The sequence below is a fragment of the Balaenoptera borealis genome (genome assembly GCF_965194805.1).
Source record: "Balaenoptera borealis genome assembly, chromosome: 1".
NCBI classification, from domain to species: domain Eukaryota; kingdom Metazoa; phylum Chordata; class Mammalia; order Artiodactyla; family Balaenopteridae; genus Balaenoptera; species Balaenoptera borealis.
The window spans coordinates 82,229,848-82,250,225 of record NC_138860.1 but is presented as its reverse complement, the minus strand read 5'-3'; the positions used below and the strand labels follow the sequence as shown (position 1 = coordinate 82,250,225).

At 48.8% G+C, this 20,378-nt stretch overlaps 1 protein-coding gene and 1 long non-coding RNA gene across 7 annotated transcripts in view; one reads left to right on the top strand and one right to left on the bottom strand.

Annotated features, from left to right (window-relative positions):
• KCNN3 (potassium calcium-activated channel subfamily N member 3) overlaps positions 1–20,378 on the bottom strand; it is a 191,196-nt gene that overhangs the window by 31,631 nt on the left and 139,187 nt on the right. The gene's annotated exons all lie outside the window — the stretch shown is intronic.
• On the top strand, positions 5,192–13,774 carry LOC309616408. Of its 2 annotated transcripts, XR_014237466.1 has the most exons (4): positions 5,192–8,094; positions 10,394–10,592; positions 11,614–11,760; positions 12,409–13,774. It is a non-coding gene; the product is annotated as an uncharacterized lncRNA (long non-coding RNA). The 2 variants fall into 2 exon arrangements; XR_014237465.1 differs by lacking the exon at positions 10,394–10,592.

The window sequence follows — 20,378 nt, the reverse complement described above, 5'->3', positions numbered from 1 at the left end:
TTGCTGAGATGGAGACAGCAGCGATGGTGGCACACGGATCTCTTCAGGAGACTGAAGCTGCCACAACTCTGCCCACCCAGGTCCTGCCTACAGTTCTCCGTCCATCCCCCAACCCCCCCACCACGAGCTTGGTCCCAGCGGTAAAATGTTTTGTCATGATTTGCACCATATCATAGACGTCCTTTCGGTAAAATACCTTTGGATGAAATCATGCAGTAACAAAATTTAGATTTTCCCTTCCAAGCTGACAGTCTAAATGTATGTGGATATGATTAATCTGAAATCACAAGCTCTGAATAAGGAAAATGTCAAAAAAAATCACCAAACGCATTTAGCAATTTCCCCTAAGAAGGCTGATGGAGCCCAAAGACTGGCACCTCCCAGGTGTCTGGAGGGAGGCTGCGGTAGCCGGGGCGCTCTTGGAGCTGTTTCCAGGGGAGGCCCTGGAGTCTCCACGGAGCCACGGCCTCCTCTTCTGAGCTGGATGGAGGCTCGTGGCTGTCCTGCCCTGGGAGGAACCAGCTGGAAATGCATCACCACCATTCCCTCTGCCGGATACCCATTCCACCCCATCCTTTTCCTCCCTCCCTTCATCCACAAACAACAAGGCCCGCTGTGGGCCAGGCTCTGTGCCAGGCACTGAGATAGAAAGATGAACAGGATACAGCCCCTGCCTTAGGGTTCTCAGCCCAGGGCAAGGGTCCATCAAGGATGCAGACATTTCTGAAAGCGTCAGTAAGTGAGTGGACGAGGCACCTGGAGGACAGGAGGGAAAGGGCAATGACCTCGACTCAAATGTAGGAGGGCTAGTCAGAGGCTTGAGTTTTCCAGGCCGGCCGGGGATAAGGTGTTCCAGGCAAAGGGAATGCCCTTATGAAAAGCCAAGGCCCAATTTGAGTGCAGCAGGTGGGCCTGGCTGCACCTGGGGTGGCCGGGCAGATGAAGGTGGGTCCTTTCTCAAAATGTTCTCTAACAGGATGAGCCTGAATGACAGGGACATCACTCCTTGATAAACTCTTCCCATCAGCCTCTTGTAGGCCACTGGATGGGAAAGGTGAGACGGGGCCAGGGAGACCAAACCATCCTGGTTGGATAGAGCAGAAAGCCATTTAGGAACCTTAATCTACAGAATTGAGTTACCAGCAAGGCTTACATGACGTGCTTGGGATGGGGTCTGGTACAAGGAGGCCCCCAGAAAGTATTAGCTGCTACCGTCAGTGCTCTCCCTGCGCCCCACACCCCCACCAACAGGGTCTGGCGCCCAGTGGGCAATTGACAAATGTTGCTTTTCTTACCCTTACCCCCCGCCCCAGGTCAGGTGTGCTGGAAAGGCTGCAGATACGGGTGCATCTGGAGATGAGCGTAAAAGGAGGCAGAAGTCTGCTAGTCAGAAAGGAGATGGAGGGCACGTGAGTGGGGAACACCAAGGACACTCTATGACGGATACCGTTTATTGACTCACACTGTATTAGCGGGAGCCACACAATACAAACTATCCTGTGGCTAGCTAGCACTTTGTGTACAAACACTCACATTCTCACAACATCCTGTAAAGTGTTTTTACAGGTAAGCAACTGGAAGCACAGAGGCATTGAGTGACTTGCCTGAAAACACACAGGAAGTAACCAAAGCAAAGCCCATGCCCTTTTCGCTATTCCCTCAGCATCAGGGAGATGGAAGCGACTGCTGTGTGCCTTGGGGAATGATGAGGAAGTTTTAGCAACAGGAGGGCACCTGGGCTCCAGCAGCAAGTGATGAGGTAGCTATGGAGACCAAGGGTCTGATTTTGGAAGGCCTTGAATTCCAGGATAAGAGGTTTGGATCTGGTCTTAAAGGCCTTGGAAATGATTCTTGGCTCTTGAGCAGATGAATGACAAGATGACATGGCCCACTGGGAAGAGTGGTCTGTAGGTGGTAAGGAGACTGATTCAAAAGATGCAGCACAGGGGTGGGGTAGCCAGGTGGGAAGCAAATGCGCAAAGCCAGGAGGGAGGTGCAGGCAGCAACCTTCATGGCCCACCTGAGCCTGGCCCGAGCAGATCCCGGTAAGCACATCATTGGTGGGCCGTCCAGCCCCAACTTGAATCCTCCACCAGTAACTAGAGGAGGGTGGCTTTAGCCTTTCATAGCTGTCTGCACAAGGGCATGCATGCCCAGAACTCTAGGGGTGACATCTGAAAAGCAGACATCCCTCCCCAAGGCTCTGCTGGTTAAGTTGTCTTACCTGCCCTCCCCTACCTGCTTTGATTGCTCCCCAGCGATACTCTGTTGCTACCCAGATGGCACCCTGGCTGCCTACCCCTTCCAGTTGGCCTCATGTCCCCAGGGCTGCACTGTGTCTGCTCATCTGGCCACACTGGAGTAGCATAGGCTGTTGGTGCCCAGGTCTGATCCCCGAGAGGGAGTGTGCCCTGCCCTGCCCCGGGACACCTGCCCCATCCCAGGTCTGATCCCCGAGAGGGAGCGTGCCCTGCCCTGCCCCGGGACACCTGCCCCATCCCAGGTCTGATCCCCGAGAGGGAGCGTGCCCTGCCCTGCCCCGGGACACCTGCCCCATCCCAGGTCTGATCCCCGAGAGGGAGCGTGCCCTGCCCTGCCCCGGGACACCTGCCCCATCCCAGGTCTGATCCCCGAGAGGGAGCGTGCCCTGCCCTGCCCCGGGACACCTGCCCCATCCCAGGTCTGACATGGCCTTGGATGGGCAGCCACCCTCCCCATCCCGCTCCCCACAGCCCTGGGTCTCTGCAAGGCCCTTGGGCTGATGTGGTCCCCTCCACTCACAGCCTGCTGCTCTTTGGCCAGGAAGAATGGTGGTGACCCTGGCTCTAAGGGCCTGTGCTGAGGTTAGTGGTGGGGATTCCTTCCCTGGAGGGATGGACTTTGGAGTCTGTGAAGCAGCGAGACTCAGTGACAGGTTGAGTGTGGGGACACAGAAGGGGCAAGACTTAAAGATGGCTCCATGCCACAAGCCAGCAACACGCAAACATGTGTAGAGTACAGCCGGGCTCGTCATCTCCCGGAAGGGGTCTTGGGTCAGGTCTGATGACAGTGAGGTTGAGGCAGTGGGTAGAGAGGAGGCGAGCCTGTGGTCTCGGGCTCCGTTTCCCTGGCTTCGAGCCCCAGCTCCACCTTAAGTAGCTCCACGGCTGTGGGCAAATGACTTAACCTCTCTGTGACCCAGTTTCTTTATCTGCAGATGGGAGGAGTAAGGAAAATAATTCACCAGCCATATTAGCACAGTGCTCGGCCCAGAGTAAGTGCACACTAAGTGTCAGCAATTACCATTATTGCTGAGATTGGTATATGTTATCAGTCTGAGAAACAATCTGTAGAAAAATACAGTGGTAGGGATTTACAAGTGCAGTGGGTAGAGGGTCCCAGCAGGGAGGGAAGAAGATGGAGGGAGGGATGAAGATGGAGGGAGGGATGATGATGGAGGGAGGGATGAAGATGGAGGGAGAGATGAAGATGGAGGGAGGGATGATGATGGAGGGAGAGATGAAGATGGAGGGAGGGATGAAGATGGAGGGAGGGACGATGATGGAGGGGGGAATGAAGATGAAGTGGGGGGATGAAGATGAAGGAGGATGAAGATAAAGATGTCTTGGCATTTAGGCTGGAAAACTATCTGATGAAGGGATGAAAGGAATCTACTGTAAGTTCTTGGACAAAGAAGGGACACGAGACACTTGGTATCTGAGAATGATACTTCTAGCAGCTACATGTAAGACTGATTAAAGAAGACAGGCCCCAGACAGCGAGAACCTCTAGAAAGTTTGCAGGTACCCGAGGAGAAGCAATGGAGAGACTTGAATGCTGAACTATGGGGTTTGGACTTAATTTGCAGCCTGTCTTCTGTGGACTTATTGGCTTTACTGTGCACATGGGTCTCTAAAGTCCTCCTTTCTTTGCTTAAACTAGAGTTCCTGAGCTGCTCGGCTGCCCGCAGAACCATGGCCCATCCTATTCATATGTGGGTGGATTCTGAGGTAAAGAGATCAGAACTCAAAGTGGAATTAAATAAAAGCAACCAGTAATGTGTCTCTCTTTTTAAAGTTGAGGTTTGATTTACTGCTTTATTTTTCTCTAAATTCTCTTTATGGTCTTGTGGGTTTCTTTTTCATTCACCATTTAAAATCCCTTGGTGCTAACTATGTGTGCTGAGGAGAGGAGAAGCAGATCTTGAGGATGTTATTCATTCATCGTTTGTCAGACTTTGATGATCTCCCCTCTGACAGGGGCTATTGAAGATCTGGAGATGAATCGGACATGCACCCTGCTCTCCCATGGCTTGGAGCATCGTCATGGAGATAAGACACACATGCAACTCACCAAGCAGGAAGTGATGAGTGAGAGAGCAGGGCTGGTGATTCAGGACTGTGGGAGTGGAGAGGAGGGAAAAATTGTTTCCAAATCTATTCACAATTTTAGAGTGGTTTACACTTGTCACAAACTCACATACTAATCTCATGATATTTTTTGCAATAGAGAATTTTTTGGAGAAAAGAGTCCCATGTTTTTCCTTAAAGGCTAAGGAGGAAAAGGTGTAGGTATTTTTTTAGGGTTATTATAGTTATTAATTCATCATTAGCGTGTGTGGACTATGGTTTTTTTCACTTTTTAATATTATGAAATAAATGATAGATATGGAAGATTGTATGATTGGGTAAAGATGGTAGATGAAACACACATGTTACTTTTGCTCTCTCTTCACATCCCTCTACAACTAACAGTTTTAGTTCCCTGCTTTTAAAAATAAGCAGACAACCAGGAATCCCCAGACATCTGAGGACATTCTCAAACATTAAAGACACAGACCAAATCAGTCAATTAAACAAACAAAGAAAAAAGACTCTGAATCAAATACTGACCATTAACAGAGAAGAACTCTTGAAACAAATCCTGTAATTAACATCTTAAGAGAGATAAAATAAGATATTGGACCCATGAGACAAGAATGACATGCTATACCAAAAAAGTCCTCCCACAGGGCTGGAAAATAAATTGAGGAAGTTTCCCAAAAGACAGTGAAAGAGATGAAAATAGGAGAAAATTAGTGAATCAATCTACCAATTCAAATACCGAGAGTCTCAGAAAGAGAGAACTGGAAAAAAAGAAGGAGGAGGAGAAAAAAGGAAAAGAAGGAAAGAAGTAATCATTAAAGACAGCATTAAAAAACTTCCCAGAGGGGCTTCCCTGGTGGCGCAGTGGTTGAGAGTCTGCCTGCCAATGCAGGGGACACGGGTTCGAGCCCTGGTCTGGGAGGATCCCACATGCCGCGGAGCAACTAGGCCCGTGAGCCACAGTTACTGAGCCTGCGCGTCTGGAGCCTGTGCTCCGCAACAAGAGAGGCCGCGATAGTGAGAGGCCCGCGCACCGCGATGAAGAGTGGCCCCCGCTCGCCACAACTAGAGAAAGCCCTCGCACAGAAACGAAGACCCAACACAGCCATAAATAAATAAAAATAAATAAATAAAAATTAAAAAAAAAAAAACAAAAAACTTCCCAGAGCGGAAGGACACACGTTTCTAGATTAAGGGCCCACTGTTCCCAGCACAGTGGTTGGAAATAGAGTCATAGCAAGGCACATTATTGTGAAATTTTAGAACACCAGGGGGAAAAGAGAAGACTCTATGGAGCTTCCAGGGAGACAGAGAGAGAGGTCAAACACAAGAATCAGAAGTCAGAGTGACTCTGGACTTTTTCACAGCAACACTGGAAGCTAGAAGGCCATGGAATAAAGGCTTCAAAATTCTGAAGGCAAATTATCTCCAATCCAGAATTCCAAACCAGCCAAGGCTCTCAAAGATTTGCCTCCTTTGCACCCTTTCTCATGAAGCTACAGGAGGGTGTGCGTCACCAGAACAAAGGAGTAAACCCAGAAGGAGGAAGCCCTGAGATGGAGGAAACTGGGGATCCACAGAGGAGAGAGGCCCGGGGTGATGGCACCAGGAGGTCCTTGGGTGACGGCCACGCACCAGGCATGGAGGGCAACCCGTCCAGACTGGAGCAGGTCAGACAGCTCTGGAAGGTATTTCTCCAAGAAGATGAAATTGATAGAAAACCTACAGTGCCTAAACATCCTGAGAAGAAATTTAGACAACTGTCAGAGTCTAGAATTGAGTTAGTGATAAATACACAGCAAACTAAGAGAATGAACAAACATGGTAATTAACCAGGAGAAACAAAAAGTTATGCAGGGAAGGAAAAGCTATCATCCTTTACTACAAGGCTCAGCTCTGAATAGAGTCAAATTAGTGTTGGCTGAGTAATGTAAACACCGATTACTGGTCTAACCAAAAACGTGATATAATGATGAAAGGAGGATGGGGGGAGAGGAAGAGTTGGAGGGGAGGAAAAGGAACTAAATCCTCATCTTCCACCGTGGGAAGGGGATAGATGATGCCGAAACCAAAGCACCGAAAAGCAGCAATACAAGTGTGTTATGAAGAGACATGGAGGAAAAGGTTAAAATTAATTAGCGAAAGAAGGTAAAAGTGCTACCCCTGGGGAGGCATACCTGGGAAAAACTGGTGGAGGACAGCAAATACCACAGAACAATTGACTCTAAGTGTATGCAGGTATAACTTCCATAATATCAAACACAAAACTAAACTTAAGAGAAAAAACCCACAAATATATATAACATAAAATTAAGTTGCAAAGCATAAAAGTAAGCATTCCTGAACTCACTGTCCTGTTGAAAATACTTGTGCATTTTCTCCATTCTCAGCCTCCCATGTCCCCCCAGATATCATCAACATCTTGAATTTCATGTTTGTGTTCTTGTTTTTCTTCACAGTGCTTCTCTTTTTAAAAATTTTTTAATTTTTTAATTTAATTGAAGTATAGTTGATTTACAATGTTGTGTTAGTTTCAGGTGTACAGCAAAGTGATTCAGTTATATATATATATATATATATATATATATATATTTTTTTTTTTTTTTTTTCAGATTCTTTTCCCTTACAGGTTATCACAAAATATTGAATAGACTTCCCTGCGCTATATAGTAGGTCCTTGTTGGTTATCTATTTTATATATAGAAGTGTGTATATGTTAATCTCAAACTCCTCACAGCGCTTCTACCTAGCTATGTATACCTACCTAAACAATATATAATTTAGTTTTGTTTACTTCTGAATTTTATAAAAATGAAATCGTACCATACGAGTGTGATAGGCAGCCTCTAAAATGACCCCCGGTATTCTCCCTCCTCCTGGGGTATTCACACACTTTTGTAATCCCCTCCTGTTAAGTGTGGGCTGGACCTAGTAACTTGTTTCTAAGGAATAGAATATGGCAGAATATGGCTATCACTTCTAAGGTTGGGTTACAGGAAGACTGTGGCTTCTGTCTGGGAGATCTCTACCTTGTTCTCTTTTGAATGGCTCTCCCTTGGGAGAAGCCACCCAAGTGGTGAGTGAACTTGGGAGCAGAAACCCCTTAAGTCAAGCCTTAAGGTGAGACCACAGGCCTGAACTACAATCTCATGAGACCTCTTGAGCCAGAGGTACCCATTTAAGCTGTCCCTGAATTCCTGATGCATAGCAACTGTGAGATAGCAGATGTTTGTTGTTTTAAGCTGCTAAATTACAGGGCAATTTGCGATGGTCCAGCCACCGCAGGGGGTCTTCCAGGTCCCCACGGAGAGGGGTAAGGGATTGAATAGCACCGTGAGTATGGGGTCAGAAGGACCAAGACAACTGATGGTTGCAAGGCACTTTATTTAGAATTTACTGAATCTTATATAGACAGAAGAGGAACTCCTTATTAGACAATAATCCCATGGAATTGCTTATCGTCTCACTTCAGTCACCACCACGGACGTCAACAAGTTTACAACTATCCTTGAACATTATCTTCCCTTAACCAGGCTCACACACAGCCCCCAGCCATAAGGAATAACCAGGACTCTCAGTTCCCTGAGGTCTCCTGGCTTGAGATAGCTTTGCTAATCTCTTTTACATTCCTCAGGCCTGGGACAAAGAGTGCATTCCAAGTCAAGGGTAAGGGCTTTGCTTTTTGTGAGAGACATACTGTCTCCTCCAGGACTTACCTCCGGCTAAGACTGCATGCTTCCCACAGCAATAGGTAACTAATACAATGAACTCTTCTCTGAATTGCTTTTTTCCACTCAACATATATGTTGATATATGTGACTATAATGTATTCTCATTCCTGCACTGTGCTTCATCTTATGAATATACCATTATTTATTCATTCACCTCTTGATGGACATTTGCGTTGTTTCTAGGTTTTTCCTCTAATGAGCAATACTGCTACAAACATTCTTAATCATAGTTCCTGGTTGTGTTAGAGTCTTAGGACACATACCTAAGAGTGGATTTACTGGTTTGTAAGGCATGTACATATTTAACTTCCTTTGAAAATGTCAAGTTATTTTCCAAAATGGCAGTACCATTAGGTTTCTACCAGCAGTGAATACGTGTTCCTGTTGCTCTATGTCTTTATCAACACATCATCATCTGAATTTAATTTTTGCCAAACCAGTGGGCACACTGGTATCTCATCATGCTTTTACTTTACATTTTCCTGATAAAAGCTGTGTATCCTTTTATGTTTATTGGTCATTCGTGTTTCCTCTTCTGCGAGGTACCATTCATGACTTTTGCTCATTTTTCTATTGGTTTGTTTTTGTCTTTTATTCTAATTCATTATAAGAGCTCTTTATATAATTCTAGATAAGAACTTTGTCAGTTTATGTATTGCAAATATCTTCTCCCAGTTTGTGCCAGGTCTTTTTATTTGCTTTATAGTATTTTTGATGAACAGAAGTTTTAAATTTTACTATAGCTGAATTTATCATCCTTTTCATTTATAATTAGCAACTTGTATAATTTTTTAAAGAAATCCTTTCCTATCTGCGGTTATAAGACTTTCTTTTAAATGTTTCTAAATGTGGCCTTTCACATTTAAGTCTTCAATTCACCTGGAATTGATTTTATGTGTGGTGTGAGGTAGGGATACAACTTCATCTTTTTTCATATGGATAACCAATTATCCCAGGTCCACTTAACGAGTAGTTCATCCTTTCTCCCACTGAGAATGCTACCTCTGTCATATAGATTATATGTGAAAGTGAAGCTATTTCTGGGTTCTCTATTCTGTTCCATTGGCCTATTTGTCCAACCCTGGAGTTACATTATACTCCTCTTCGTAACCTTTTCTGGGTACCTTCTCAGAGCCTAATGCATGAAAGGTGCTCAGTAAATATTTGTGGAATGAATATGGCCTACTTGTTGCTTTTCCTGTCCCTTTGTGAAAGCGATGCTTGCTTTAGTAATTCAGTGACTCATGTTAAGGTGACTTCAGCTGTTCTCTTTGGCAGATAAACTTTTGTCAAACTGGCTGCCAAATTCCTTGGGCTTGGAGTTGGTTCTCACTATTCATAAGAACTCAGCTTCTTGACAGTAGCTGCGACCTAGCTCTTTTCATATGGATCTTAGTGATTTAATGGCTCTAGACATTTGTCCTGGGTCTGGTTTGTTTGTTGGGAATTTTCAGGAATCAAGCCAACTGGATTCTTTGTCTTCACCTTCCAGTCATTCCCTAGCTTCACACAGTCAGATCCCAGCCCCCACTGAGCTGTGGAACCTGTGCTTGCTCAGTTCTCCAGTGAAGAACACAACATGTTCCTGACTCGACCCCTTGGTGGCCTTGGATCCCATTGGTGCCTCCCTCCTCAGAACAGTCCTCTTGGCGTCTTCAGTGGCTTGCTCTCCTGCCTTCCTCCTGCCCTGACCATCCTTCTTGGCTTCTTCTTCTGGCCTCCTCTTCAATGTTGCTGTGCTCCAAGCTTGCTTCACACCTTTCTTGCTTCTCTCGTGCCTGCCACTGTCCTTACTGATCCCTTGTAAATGACCCTTCAAGAAGCAGCTCAAAGCCCACCCTGACCCACCCAGCCAATGTGGGTTCTCTGTCTCTAACCCCACACCACTCAGCTTCTGCACTCTCCATTTGATGCCTACACACTGTCTTTGGTAGGAGACCACCAGTGTGGACCATGGTTAGGTGTCATGGTGGACTATCTATGTTTGAATCTGGGTTTTGCTCCTTAGTATCTACATGACCTTGTCCTCAGTCTTCCTATCTGTAAAAGGGGATAATACTTGTACCAGCTCACACAGAGTTACCTTTAGGATTAAATGAGCTAATATTTCTAAACCATGAGAACAGTGCCTGGCACATAGACACACTAAAAAATGTTGGCTATTGTTGTGCTGTTACAATCTAGTGTGTATAAGCCTGGCCTTGTCATAGCAGAAAAGATGCAGGATCTGGAGCTGAAGGACTGCCTTTCATGCCCTAATGGCTTTGTGACCTTGAACAAATTACTGTCTCAGGATCTGTTTCCTCTTTACCGAATCAGGGTGTAATAATGTCTGCCCTGACCATCTCACAAGACTGTGGTGAGGAGCGAATGTGGAAGGGCTTTGTCCACCTGGAACGTATGATGCACATAGAGGCATGTGACTGCCTCTTGAAGAGCTTCCCACCTGGGGCTTCGTCCTAGTGACAAGGAGAGCCACATGGGACATGGAGAGGGAACAGGCAGCAGATACTGCCAGGTAGGGGAACAGTCATTCATTCCTCCCAGGTTCTCCTTTCACTTATCCTTTGTTCCACTGCTGTGGGTTGACCACAGCCCTTCTGTATGGTGATTTGCAGTGTGAAGCCCTTATCGCTATCATATCCTATCTGCTTCATCTTCAAAATATGCCCTGAATCTGCCCAGTCCCCACCACCTTTGCTGCTACCAGCTGGTCCAGGCCTTGCCCTCTCACCTGGACCACGCAGTAGTCACCTAACTGATCTCCCTGCTTCTGCCTATATGACCCCCACCCACCATCCACTAACAGCAGCCAGAGTGGTCCTTGCAAAACAGTAAGACAGACCATGTCATCTCTCTGCTCCAAAATTCCTGCATCCCTCAGAACAAGAGCCAAAGTCCTCATGGGCCTAAAGAACCCTCCCCCAAAGCCCTGGGGCCTCTCTGACCCCATATCCCATGAGCTGCCCCCTCATCCACTCTGCTCCTGCCATCTGGTTTCTGTACAGCTCCTTGTGCAGCCCAGCTTTACTCCGTCTCAGAGTTTGGGTCCCTGCCATGCCTTGTACCCGGAAGGCTCTCACCTCAATTAATTGCAGGCCTTTGCTCAAACATCAGTTCTCAGGAAAGCGTTCCCTGTCCCCTATTATGACACACGACTGCCCACACCCACCATGCCCCACTTTCCTCTTCTGTGTCACTTTTCTCCATGTGTGTATCACCACTTGACATAATACATATTTGGCTTATTTTTGTGTTTATTGACTGTCAATCCGCATTAGAATACAAGCTTCATGAAGGAAAGGACTTTTTCTACTTTGTCTACCGTGCTAGAAATACTTGTTGAATGTATGAATGAATGATCCCATTTTGTCTTTATCACAAGCCAGCAGGACAAGGTCAGCGGGACAGGGGCTGTTATCCCAATTTTATAATAAAACAATGAGAAGCTCAAGAGACTAACTAACTGGTCTCCCTAACTTCTCAGAGCAAATGAGTGAAAAAACTGGGCCAGAAACCCATCTTTTTTCTGATTCTAGAAATGGCTGCAGTGAGCAGGACCTAGGATGGGGCGTGGTGGCAGCATCTGTGGGCCTGGGCAGACGCCAGCCCGTCCTGGCAACGCGGAGCTCCTGCTTGCTCCCTGCCAGTAGGACAATGGCCAGGGGACTGCGTGTGACTGGCGAGTGAGTACCAGCTGGGATCAGGGGGCCTGAGAAGCTCTTCTTAAGGGAAGACATTTTCATGGAGTCCTGGGTTTTACTCCCATCCCTACCTCTACTTTTGTCTTGGTTGCCAATATAATCAACTCCTAATTATCAAGGGCCCTCATCATGCAAGGGCATGTGATTCCAGCATTGGGGAGAAAATCGCCATTTCTTAAGCATATTATGAGCCTTAGTTTAGGAGGACTCGAGAAATGCTTGAGGTATATGAAAGAGTACCACTGAAATTCAAAGTTAGCTGAGGAATAAATGGCTTATTACAGTGACTTTAGAGCTACTCCGTTATTCCAGCTACAAGTGAATTCACATAAAGACCAAAAAAAAAAAAAATTCTTTCTTTTCTTAAAAACAATCTCCCTCATAAACATCTTAAAATATAAAATAAATGGCCCTGGAGGCCCAGGGCTAACCACCAGCCTACTGATGTCTGACGACACACGCACCCATGAAGTCACTCCCTCATCTGCCTCATTCCTATAGCCAGTGTTGTATTTTTTACAAGTTGGCTTTGAATTTAGGAAAATAAGGACGTTTCCCTCCACCAGGTAATTCAAGGCAACAGCGCTGAATCTTTCCAAGGCAAACCTAAATCTAGTCTCTTGTTTCCAGCCCCAAGAACTAACAGCATGGGTGCAAAGCCTCTGGTTATTTTTAAAAGGGGAGAAAACCACCACCACCAAAACAGACAACTCCAACAACCAACCAAGCAGAAGCAACTCATACCCTTTCTGTGACCACGGTGGGTATGCCTTTTTCTCTCAGAGGTGGTGGCATGCATGCCTCCTCTGGCAGTTTTCCTTGGAGACTTTTGCCAAATGTGGGTGAGTCGGGACATCAGGCTGGTGTCACACATCTGGATGCAACCTCTCTACAGGGAAGTCTGAACAAGAATGCCAGCTCAGCTTTTCTTGGGGTGTGTTTGCCTTCTCTCGGGTCTCTCCCTCCCTTTGTTAGGCTAAGAAGTTTTGTTCGACTTCCCCACTTTGCAAATGGATACAGCAATTGAGGGAGGCCAGCTGCCATTCCTTCCACGGTCTGTTTTCTTCACAAAGAGGAGCGCTGTCAACCTCTTTGAATGGTTATTAAATTAAAAACCAGATGGTTCATCTGGCAAACCATTCTGAGTCAGTTTCACTATTTGCAATGTTTTCTTTCTTCTTATTAAAAAATATTTCCATGTTTCCTCATTTGGAAATGTTTAATAAAATGCATGAAAATGGAGAAAAACAATATGTTTGGAAGAAGCACTGTTCCCATGGGAAGCATGTCTTCCACGGTCTTTGGAGGTGGCATGGCGGAGAGGGGACAGATCCCAACCCTGCCACCTGTTAGCTGCGTGGCCTGGGTAAGGCACTCACCTCTCCATGTCTTGGGCTTTCCTTCTGTAAAGCAAAATGTAAAACCTCTCTCATGGGATCGGGTAGGTGGTTAAATAAGATAACAAATATAAGACCCCGTGCAGCGCCTGGCAGCTACTGGGGGCTCACTACATGAACTCATTCAGTCAGCAACCGTGAGCGGGCCCCTACTATGCACCAGACTTGGCACCTACTTCAGGGAACTTACAGTCCAGTGAAGGAGGCTGACACCAAGCAACGCCGAAAGCTGAAAAAGGCCGAGTTAGAACTGAGACACATGCCAAGAGGCAGCATGGGGTGCCCTAAGCAGAACCGCCTCTGAGGATGCAACCTGTACACAGAGCCACCCAGGACGAGCAGGGGCGAGGCTGGAGCACAGGGGTGGGCGGGGGTGGAGGTGCTCCGGTGGAGGGACTGCTCTGGAGAAGGCTGGGGGAACTGGGAGGGCGTGGCTGGAGAGGCAGGGCAGATGAAGGCTGCTCTCTCCGAGCCAGCACTGGGCTTTGATGAGAAGAGCCGCTGGCACTGTTGGCCTCCCTGGCACCGGCTCCCTGGGCCCTTGTTTCCCTTCCTCTCCCTCATCCGTCTGTCTTTCCATTGCCGGTCTGTCTTCTCTCTCATCCTTCTTTCTCTCGTTCCCTCCTTTGAAACACCCCCCCTCCCGCCCCTCTCTATCTCTCCTCTCTCATTCCCCTTCACCGGCTCAGTCTCTTTCTCATCCTCTCCTCGTGAGCAAAGCCCCGCCGCGAGGAGAGGCGGGGCTTCTGTCTCCAACCAAGGGGTTGACAATTCCTGTGGGGACACCAGTCTTTCTTTGCCTCAGGTTGGTTTTGCTTAACCAGCAAACTCGCATTCTGTACCTACTGGGTGGCCAGGTACCAATGGCATGAGATGAAACAGCCCAGGGTCCCTGCTCCAGGAACCGCCCCCCGCCCCCCGCAGAGTCAGACTCCCGGGATGGGAAGTGGGGAGGGCTGCACCAGGAGCTGTACCCACGTGCTTGTCCTCCCAGGGCCTGGAGACCGCAGCCCTCCGCTCTTCCGGTGACCGTGTGCCTACTCGCGGTTTCAGCTGCCACCCCCGGGCCTCTGAAACCAGCCCAAACCTCCCCTCTGAGCTTCGGACCCGTGGACCCACCTGCCAACATGGGACATATCCAGGGGAACAGCGGGTAAATTACGTTCAGCTTATCCTGAGCCCTGCTCATTACCTGCCCCCTGCCTTGTGCCCGGATCCCCTCCAGACCCATCCTCTTCCTCCTGCATCTCCTATCTGTGGGCAATACCACCACCCAGCCGCGCCAGGACACTGGGCATTGTTCTCGAACTTCCTCCACTGTCACCCCACATCCAATGAGTCCGCGTGGCAATTTGGGCTCCTCTAGTTCTTCCTCTTTTTTTTTTTTTTTGTCCGCACCGTGCGGCATGTGGGATCTTAGTTCCCCGACCAGGGATGGAACCCGTGCCCCCTGCAGCAGGAACGCGGAGTCTTCACCACTGGACCGCCATTGAAGTCCCTCCTCTAGTACTTTCAAACCTGTCCCTCACTCGCCATCCCCGCCACCACCTCCCTGGTGGAAGTGGCATCCTATATCCCATGTCCATCATGGCAGCAGTCTCCCAACTGGTCTCCTTGACTGATGGTCATCATTGTGCTCCCCTCACACGTTGCAGCCAGGGAAACCTTTCCAAAACAGAGGACTTTCCCCCACTCAAAACCCACTAGTGGCTCCCACCGGCCTAGGGTAGGGGCATGGGGTGTTCCCCAGCCTCAGCCTGGAGACACACAAACAATCTATCCAGGACTAAGAGTGGTTGAAGAGTTGACATCTGTGAAGGATTTACAAGATGGTTTCAAGGTTACCCCTATGATAACATCACTCTTGCAGTCTTATGTTCTGATTTGCTTTCTCCAGTGGAAAGGAAGGGCTAGGACTCCGGCTAGGCTGGTGGAAATGACTTAAAACCTGGGGCACACCCACAGCAGAAGTCAGGTATCTCAACACCATCTCTCCTGCGTCACTAGAATAAAAGAAAAAAGTAAATAAACAAGGTTGGGAACTGTTGGCTGTGATAGAGGATTAAGTCCAAACTCTTTAGACTGGCCTGGCCCCTGCCTACCTCTCTAACCTTGAGTGCAGCTGCGACCTCTCATTGACACCCCCTGGCAAGCAACTGCTTATTCTCTCTCCCACCCTGTGCTCCCCCACCTCCACGCTCTGCTGGTGCTGGTCCCTCTGGCTGGAGTCCCCTCAGGCCCAGAAGATCACCTCCTCCAGAAAGCCTTCCTGGATCAAGCACCCTCTGCAGAGCACCCTTAGCAGCAGGGTCCTCTCTGTCACCTCCTACCGAAGGATCTAATCACGTGCTTGCTGCTGGGACTTGCCCTTCCGCATGGCCCGGTGCCAGTCCCGGGGCCCTGGCACTTGGAGGAAGCTCTGAGAATCTGCTGAAGGAGGCAGTGAGTGAACAAGGGTCCAGGGGATGTGACTTTCAAACTTGGTCTCATCTCACTCCCTTCCATGAGCCTCTGCTTTCTCACAGCTGCTGCCTTTGGTTTTCATTCAGTTGCACCCTCCTGGGGCCTCAGTCTTCAGCCTGGGAGCTTTTTCTCTCCTGGTTGAGCCTTTTCCTGACATTAGTCACAGAGTGTGATTTGGAAGCAAAGGGGCTTCACAGCTCTTGGTGTTTTATACACAAGAATACCAGTGGTTGGGATTCTTGCCAAATATTTCCTCAGAGAACTTAGAGATGATCTATTTCTCATCTCGTTTTATTTCTGGGACTAACTCTATGAGGCGGGTAGGACTGGATATATAGCCCTATTTTAAAAGATAACAATCAGGGCTTCCCTGGTGGCGCAGTGGTTAAGAAGCCGCCTGCCAATGCAGGGGACGTGGGTTCGAGCCCTGGTCCGGGAAGATCCCACATGCCACGGAGCAACTAAACCCGTGTGCCACAACTACTGAGCCTGCGCTCTACAGCCCGTGAGCCACAACTATTGAGCCCACTTGCCACAACTACTGAAGCCCGCACTCCTAGAGCCCGTGCTCCGCAACAAGAGAAGCCACCGCAATGAGAAGCCTGCGCACCGCAACGAAGAGTAGCCCCCGCTTGCCGCAACTAGAGAAAGCCGGTGCACAGCAACCAAGTCCCAACACAGCCAAAAAAATAAATTAAAAAAAAATAAATTAAAAAAATTTTTAAAAGATAACAATCATCATCATCATTTGTCAAATGCCAGCCATGTGCAACGTGGGCCAAACTTTTGTGTGCATTATCTTATTTAATCCTCACAATAACAAGATTTGCAATTGTCATTTCCTGTTTTCTTGAGTTGGAAACTCAGGCTCAGCCAGATTAGGGAATTTGCACAAAATAAAACATTTACCAAGTGGCAGAGCCTAAGTGTGAGCTTGGGTCTGGCGTATTCCTCAGCCCCATCTTTGACCATATTATGCCTTTGAGGAAGTGAAGGCCCAGTGAGGTTGATGGGAGAGATTACTGGGGATGCTCCCTTTCTCAGGTATATGATCCTGGATGTGTATTACAAGGAGCCAGCTTCACAAGGGAGTGAGCCAGAGCCAGGGCTGCCCTGTTCAGCACCGTAGGTTGTGTGCTGTGCAACTCCAGGGAGTGCCATTCGCGGAGCCGTCAATGCAAATGGCGCCCCCTGGAGGGCAGTGCCGCGTAGGCAGTGGTCCCGGCTAGAGCCTCAAAGGAAAGAAGGGTGTCTTTCTCCTCTCAGTTATACTTTCCAAAGAGAATTAAAGGCAGGCAGCTGCCCAGGCGCACAGATGTTGAGGAGGGCACAGAGCTGTGGTCTCACCTGGGCAGCGTTAGTGTGGGAGGGAGGTGGGGACCGCTCTGTGACCAAGAACAAAGAGAAACAGGCTGGAAGAAATACGCTGGGAAGGAGTTTTCTTGTTACTGTTTCCCAGAGCAGTGGGGATTCCAGGGCAGGACGTGGGAGCTCTGGCCTGACAGCTTCCCCTGCCACTAAGAAGAGGGGGTGCCAAAGAGGTGAGTAGGAAGAAGTTTAACTCAGCACAGACACCCACCCCCATCTGGGGAACATGGCTTCAGCGCTCTGGGGGCTGCAGGATCTCCCTGACCACAAGTAGCCTGCATGTGGAGGGCAGTTGCCTCTAACCTCTAACCTCTGTCCACATGCCTGGGCGTCCAGATGGCACACTTCCTTGGATTTCTGGGGGTGGACTTTGGCCACTTGAAGAGTGACAAAGTCTCGCGCAGGGTCTCAGGGCCTGGTCCAGGCTCACCTGTCCCACAGCCAAACCACCCAGACCTTGGCTTATATGATTAACTGAAGGTCCTGGAACACATCAGAAAGAAAGCTAGTTCTGAAGCTCGGGACTGTGTGGAGAAGGGAATGGAGACAGCCAGCACCTGCACCCCTCCAAGGGGGGGTTTCTTGCTAGAGGAACTTCTAAATCTCCGCAGCTGGCATGCCCCAAGATCTACAAGAGCAGCAGCTGGAAGGAAAGGCTTGTGTGCTGGGGCCTCCCTGCTCATCTCTGTGGCCCCAGGAGCAGAGTGAAGGGATGCAGCTGGGGAAAGACAGCCTGCAGCATCCAAACTCCTTTTTTCTGCCTCTTGAACTGAGAGATTCTTGCTGGGGAAAGAGAAGGAGCAAGACACAGGAGACACGACCCATCTGGACGTTTCTTCTCATTTTCAGGACATGAAGAGGTTGGTATAAAATCCCCTGCACATCAGCGGTCTCCTCGTGAGCTCCGTCTGCTCCTCTGAGAAATGAGGGGGCCTGGGCCCCAGCCCCATGCAACTGTAACCCCCCAAACAGGACGGAGAGCTGGCCAGGTAGGGGAGTGGTCAGTGACCAAGAACAAACAGAAACAGGATGGAAGAAATACCCTGGGAGCACGTTTGATGCTTTAAGGGGCCATATTTGGAAAGACACAGATTCCCAGAGACTTGCCCTAAATTGACCTGATGGTGACAAGTGTCCTTAGAAACACAGTGTGGCTGTGCTGAGGGGTTTTGCCTGCAGAATGGGGTTCTCCTAAGGAGCATTAACCAGAGGCCCAGGACTCCCCAGCCTCTGGGCTTTTCTAGGGAGGGGAGAGAACAGCCATGGACGTACCATCAAAGACCTGGGCAGGAGGTGCTTTGCCTGTTGGGTAGGCTTTGTCTCTGGGAGTCACTGAGTCTTGGGGCTACCTTTAGCCAGACAAACCTCATTCTTTTCAGGCAAGGAAATGGAGGCCAGAGAGGAGCACGCTGGGCCCAAGTCCATCGTACTTCTCATCACTGTGCTGCCTCTTCCTACTCCACCAGCACCAGTCATGTCAGCCTGGGATGGTCAGTCCCAGGAGAAAGACCCTCAACAGGGAGCTTAGATTCTCTCCAACTTGTGTGACTCTGGACAAGTCGCTTCCCCTCTCTGGACCTTGGTTTCTTCATGTAACATGTGAGGATTTTTCCAGTTCTTAGGTAGGTGTTTCTATGATGACACTCTACCATCACCCACACATACACACCCTCACTCAACCTCCACCCGGTCTCTGGGGAGCGTTTGGCTGGGCTGACTGCAGACACAGAAGCCAGTCATCTTCACAGACAGGAGGCCTTTTACATCCCATGGGGAACAAGATGAAGAGTTCCGCTCAAGTGGAAACCACCTAGCGGCCTCCGCCCAGAGCCAGCCAGCCACCCCTTGGGCAGCTGCAGCAGGTGGGCACCAAGTTACACAGAACCTCTGACGGCTCCTAACCAAGACTTTTGACCACTGAACACCTGTGATTCCTGAAACAGAACAGGAGAGGGTGAGTTGGTGCCCCAGCTGTTATAAAAGAGTCAGAATGGCTACACTCGGAGTCACCTGAGTCTGCCTGCCTGTCTCTCTCCCCCCTCTTCCTCCCCAACCAGCTTGGAGAGGCCCCTGGAGCCTCCCCTATCCCAGCACCCCAGCCCTGGCTCTGTTTTCCAGGACGCAGCCATCACAGAAGATGCTTGTTAAATGTTGCCAGGCAACAAAATGCTGCCTGAAAACTACAACCCACCTCTGACACTTCATAGGGCTGGAAACCGGCAGATGAGAGGAGTCTGCCAGAACAAAGGAGAAGCATCAGGAGGGAACACGTCGGAGCTGAGCAATTGCAGAAGCAAAACGAAAGAGCCCAGACAGTTGTATAAAGTACCAAACAGCAAACAGATGGGGAGGAAAAACTGACTCACTGAAATGAGGGAGACAGAGAGAGAACGTGACGTGGAGGAGAGCCCTCCGCAGGTCAAGTCCTCGAAAGGCCTCCTTTATTTTATTTTTGGTCAAATCCGTCATGATTAGAGTTGAGGTTGTTGATAAGTAGGATCATGGTAATGATACTGATGATGATTCCTTAGGCAAACACTTATCTATCGGCTTTTACTTTGATGAGTGATTTTATTAAACACCCTCAAGCAATGGCACGATTTTCCACAGACTTTTCAGGAAATAACAATTATTCCCTAAAACAAAGATCTCCGCAGCCATCACCGTCACCCCCTTGCCCAAATACAGGATCATTCACTTGTTAGCTTAAGTGACCTTGGGCTCTGGAATCTCAAGCCCTGAGTAGATCTGGGAGAGCCAGGCCCAGGAGATGCCCAGGCTGGAAGGCTCCCTGGCTGCCAAGGGGACCTCAGAGGGAGGTGCCGGGAGCTCGACACAGGAGTGTCACGGGTGGAGGACCCTCCCTCTCCAGGCAGGATCTCTGGGCCAGCAGTGAGATTCTGCCTCACATACCTCTCAAAGCCTCCATTCCCTAGTTTCTGAAATGGGAAAATTACTCCTGCCCTGCCCACCCCACAGAGTGCTGGCCCCAGAGGAGAAAGTGCATAGACTGAAAAGCTGTGAACAAGAAGGCAGTGTTCCTGACTTATTCAAAAATAATGCCTAACCTCCTACAAGGGCTGGGCATTCTAGAAAACATTCTCTTACAAACTTACCATCTGCTGGGGGAGAGGCAATTAACAAGCAACCTCACACAATGGTGGGTGAGCTACCCCACTGCCCTTGGCTTCAGTTTTTCCATCAGTGAAATGGAGATAGCATCACAAAAGATTCTTGTGAGGGTTAAATGGGATGATGAATGCAAGAAACCAGTACTTAACAAATGACGGCTCTCTTTCTCCTTCCTCAGGCTTGAGGTCATCCTTAACTAGGCTTCTGAGACCCTGGCTCAGTCTCACCAGCCCTCCAGCT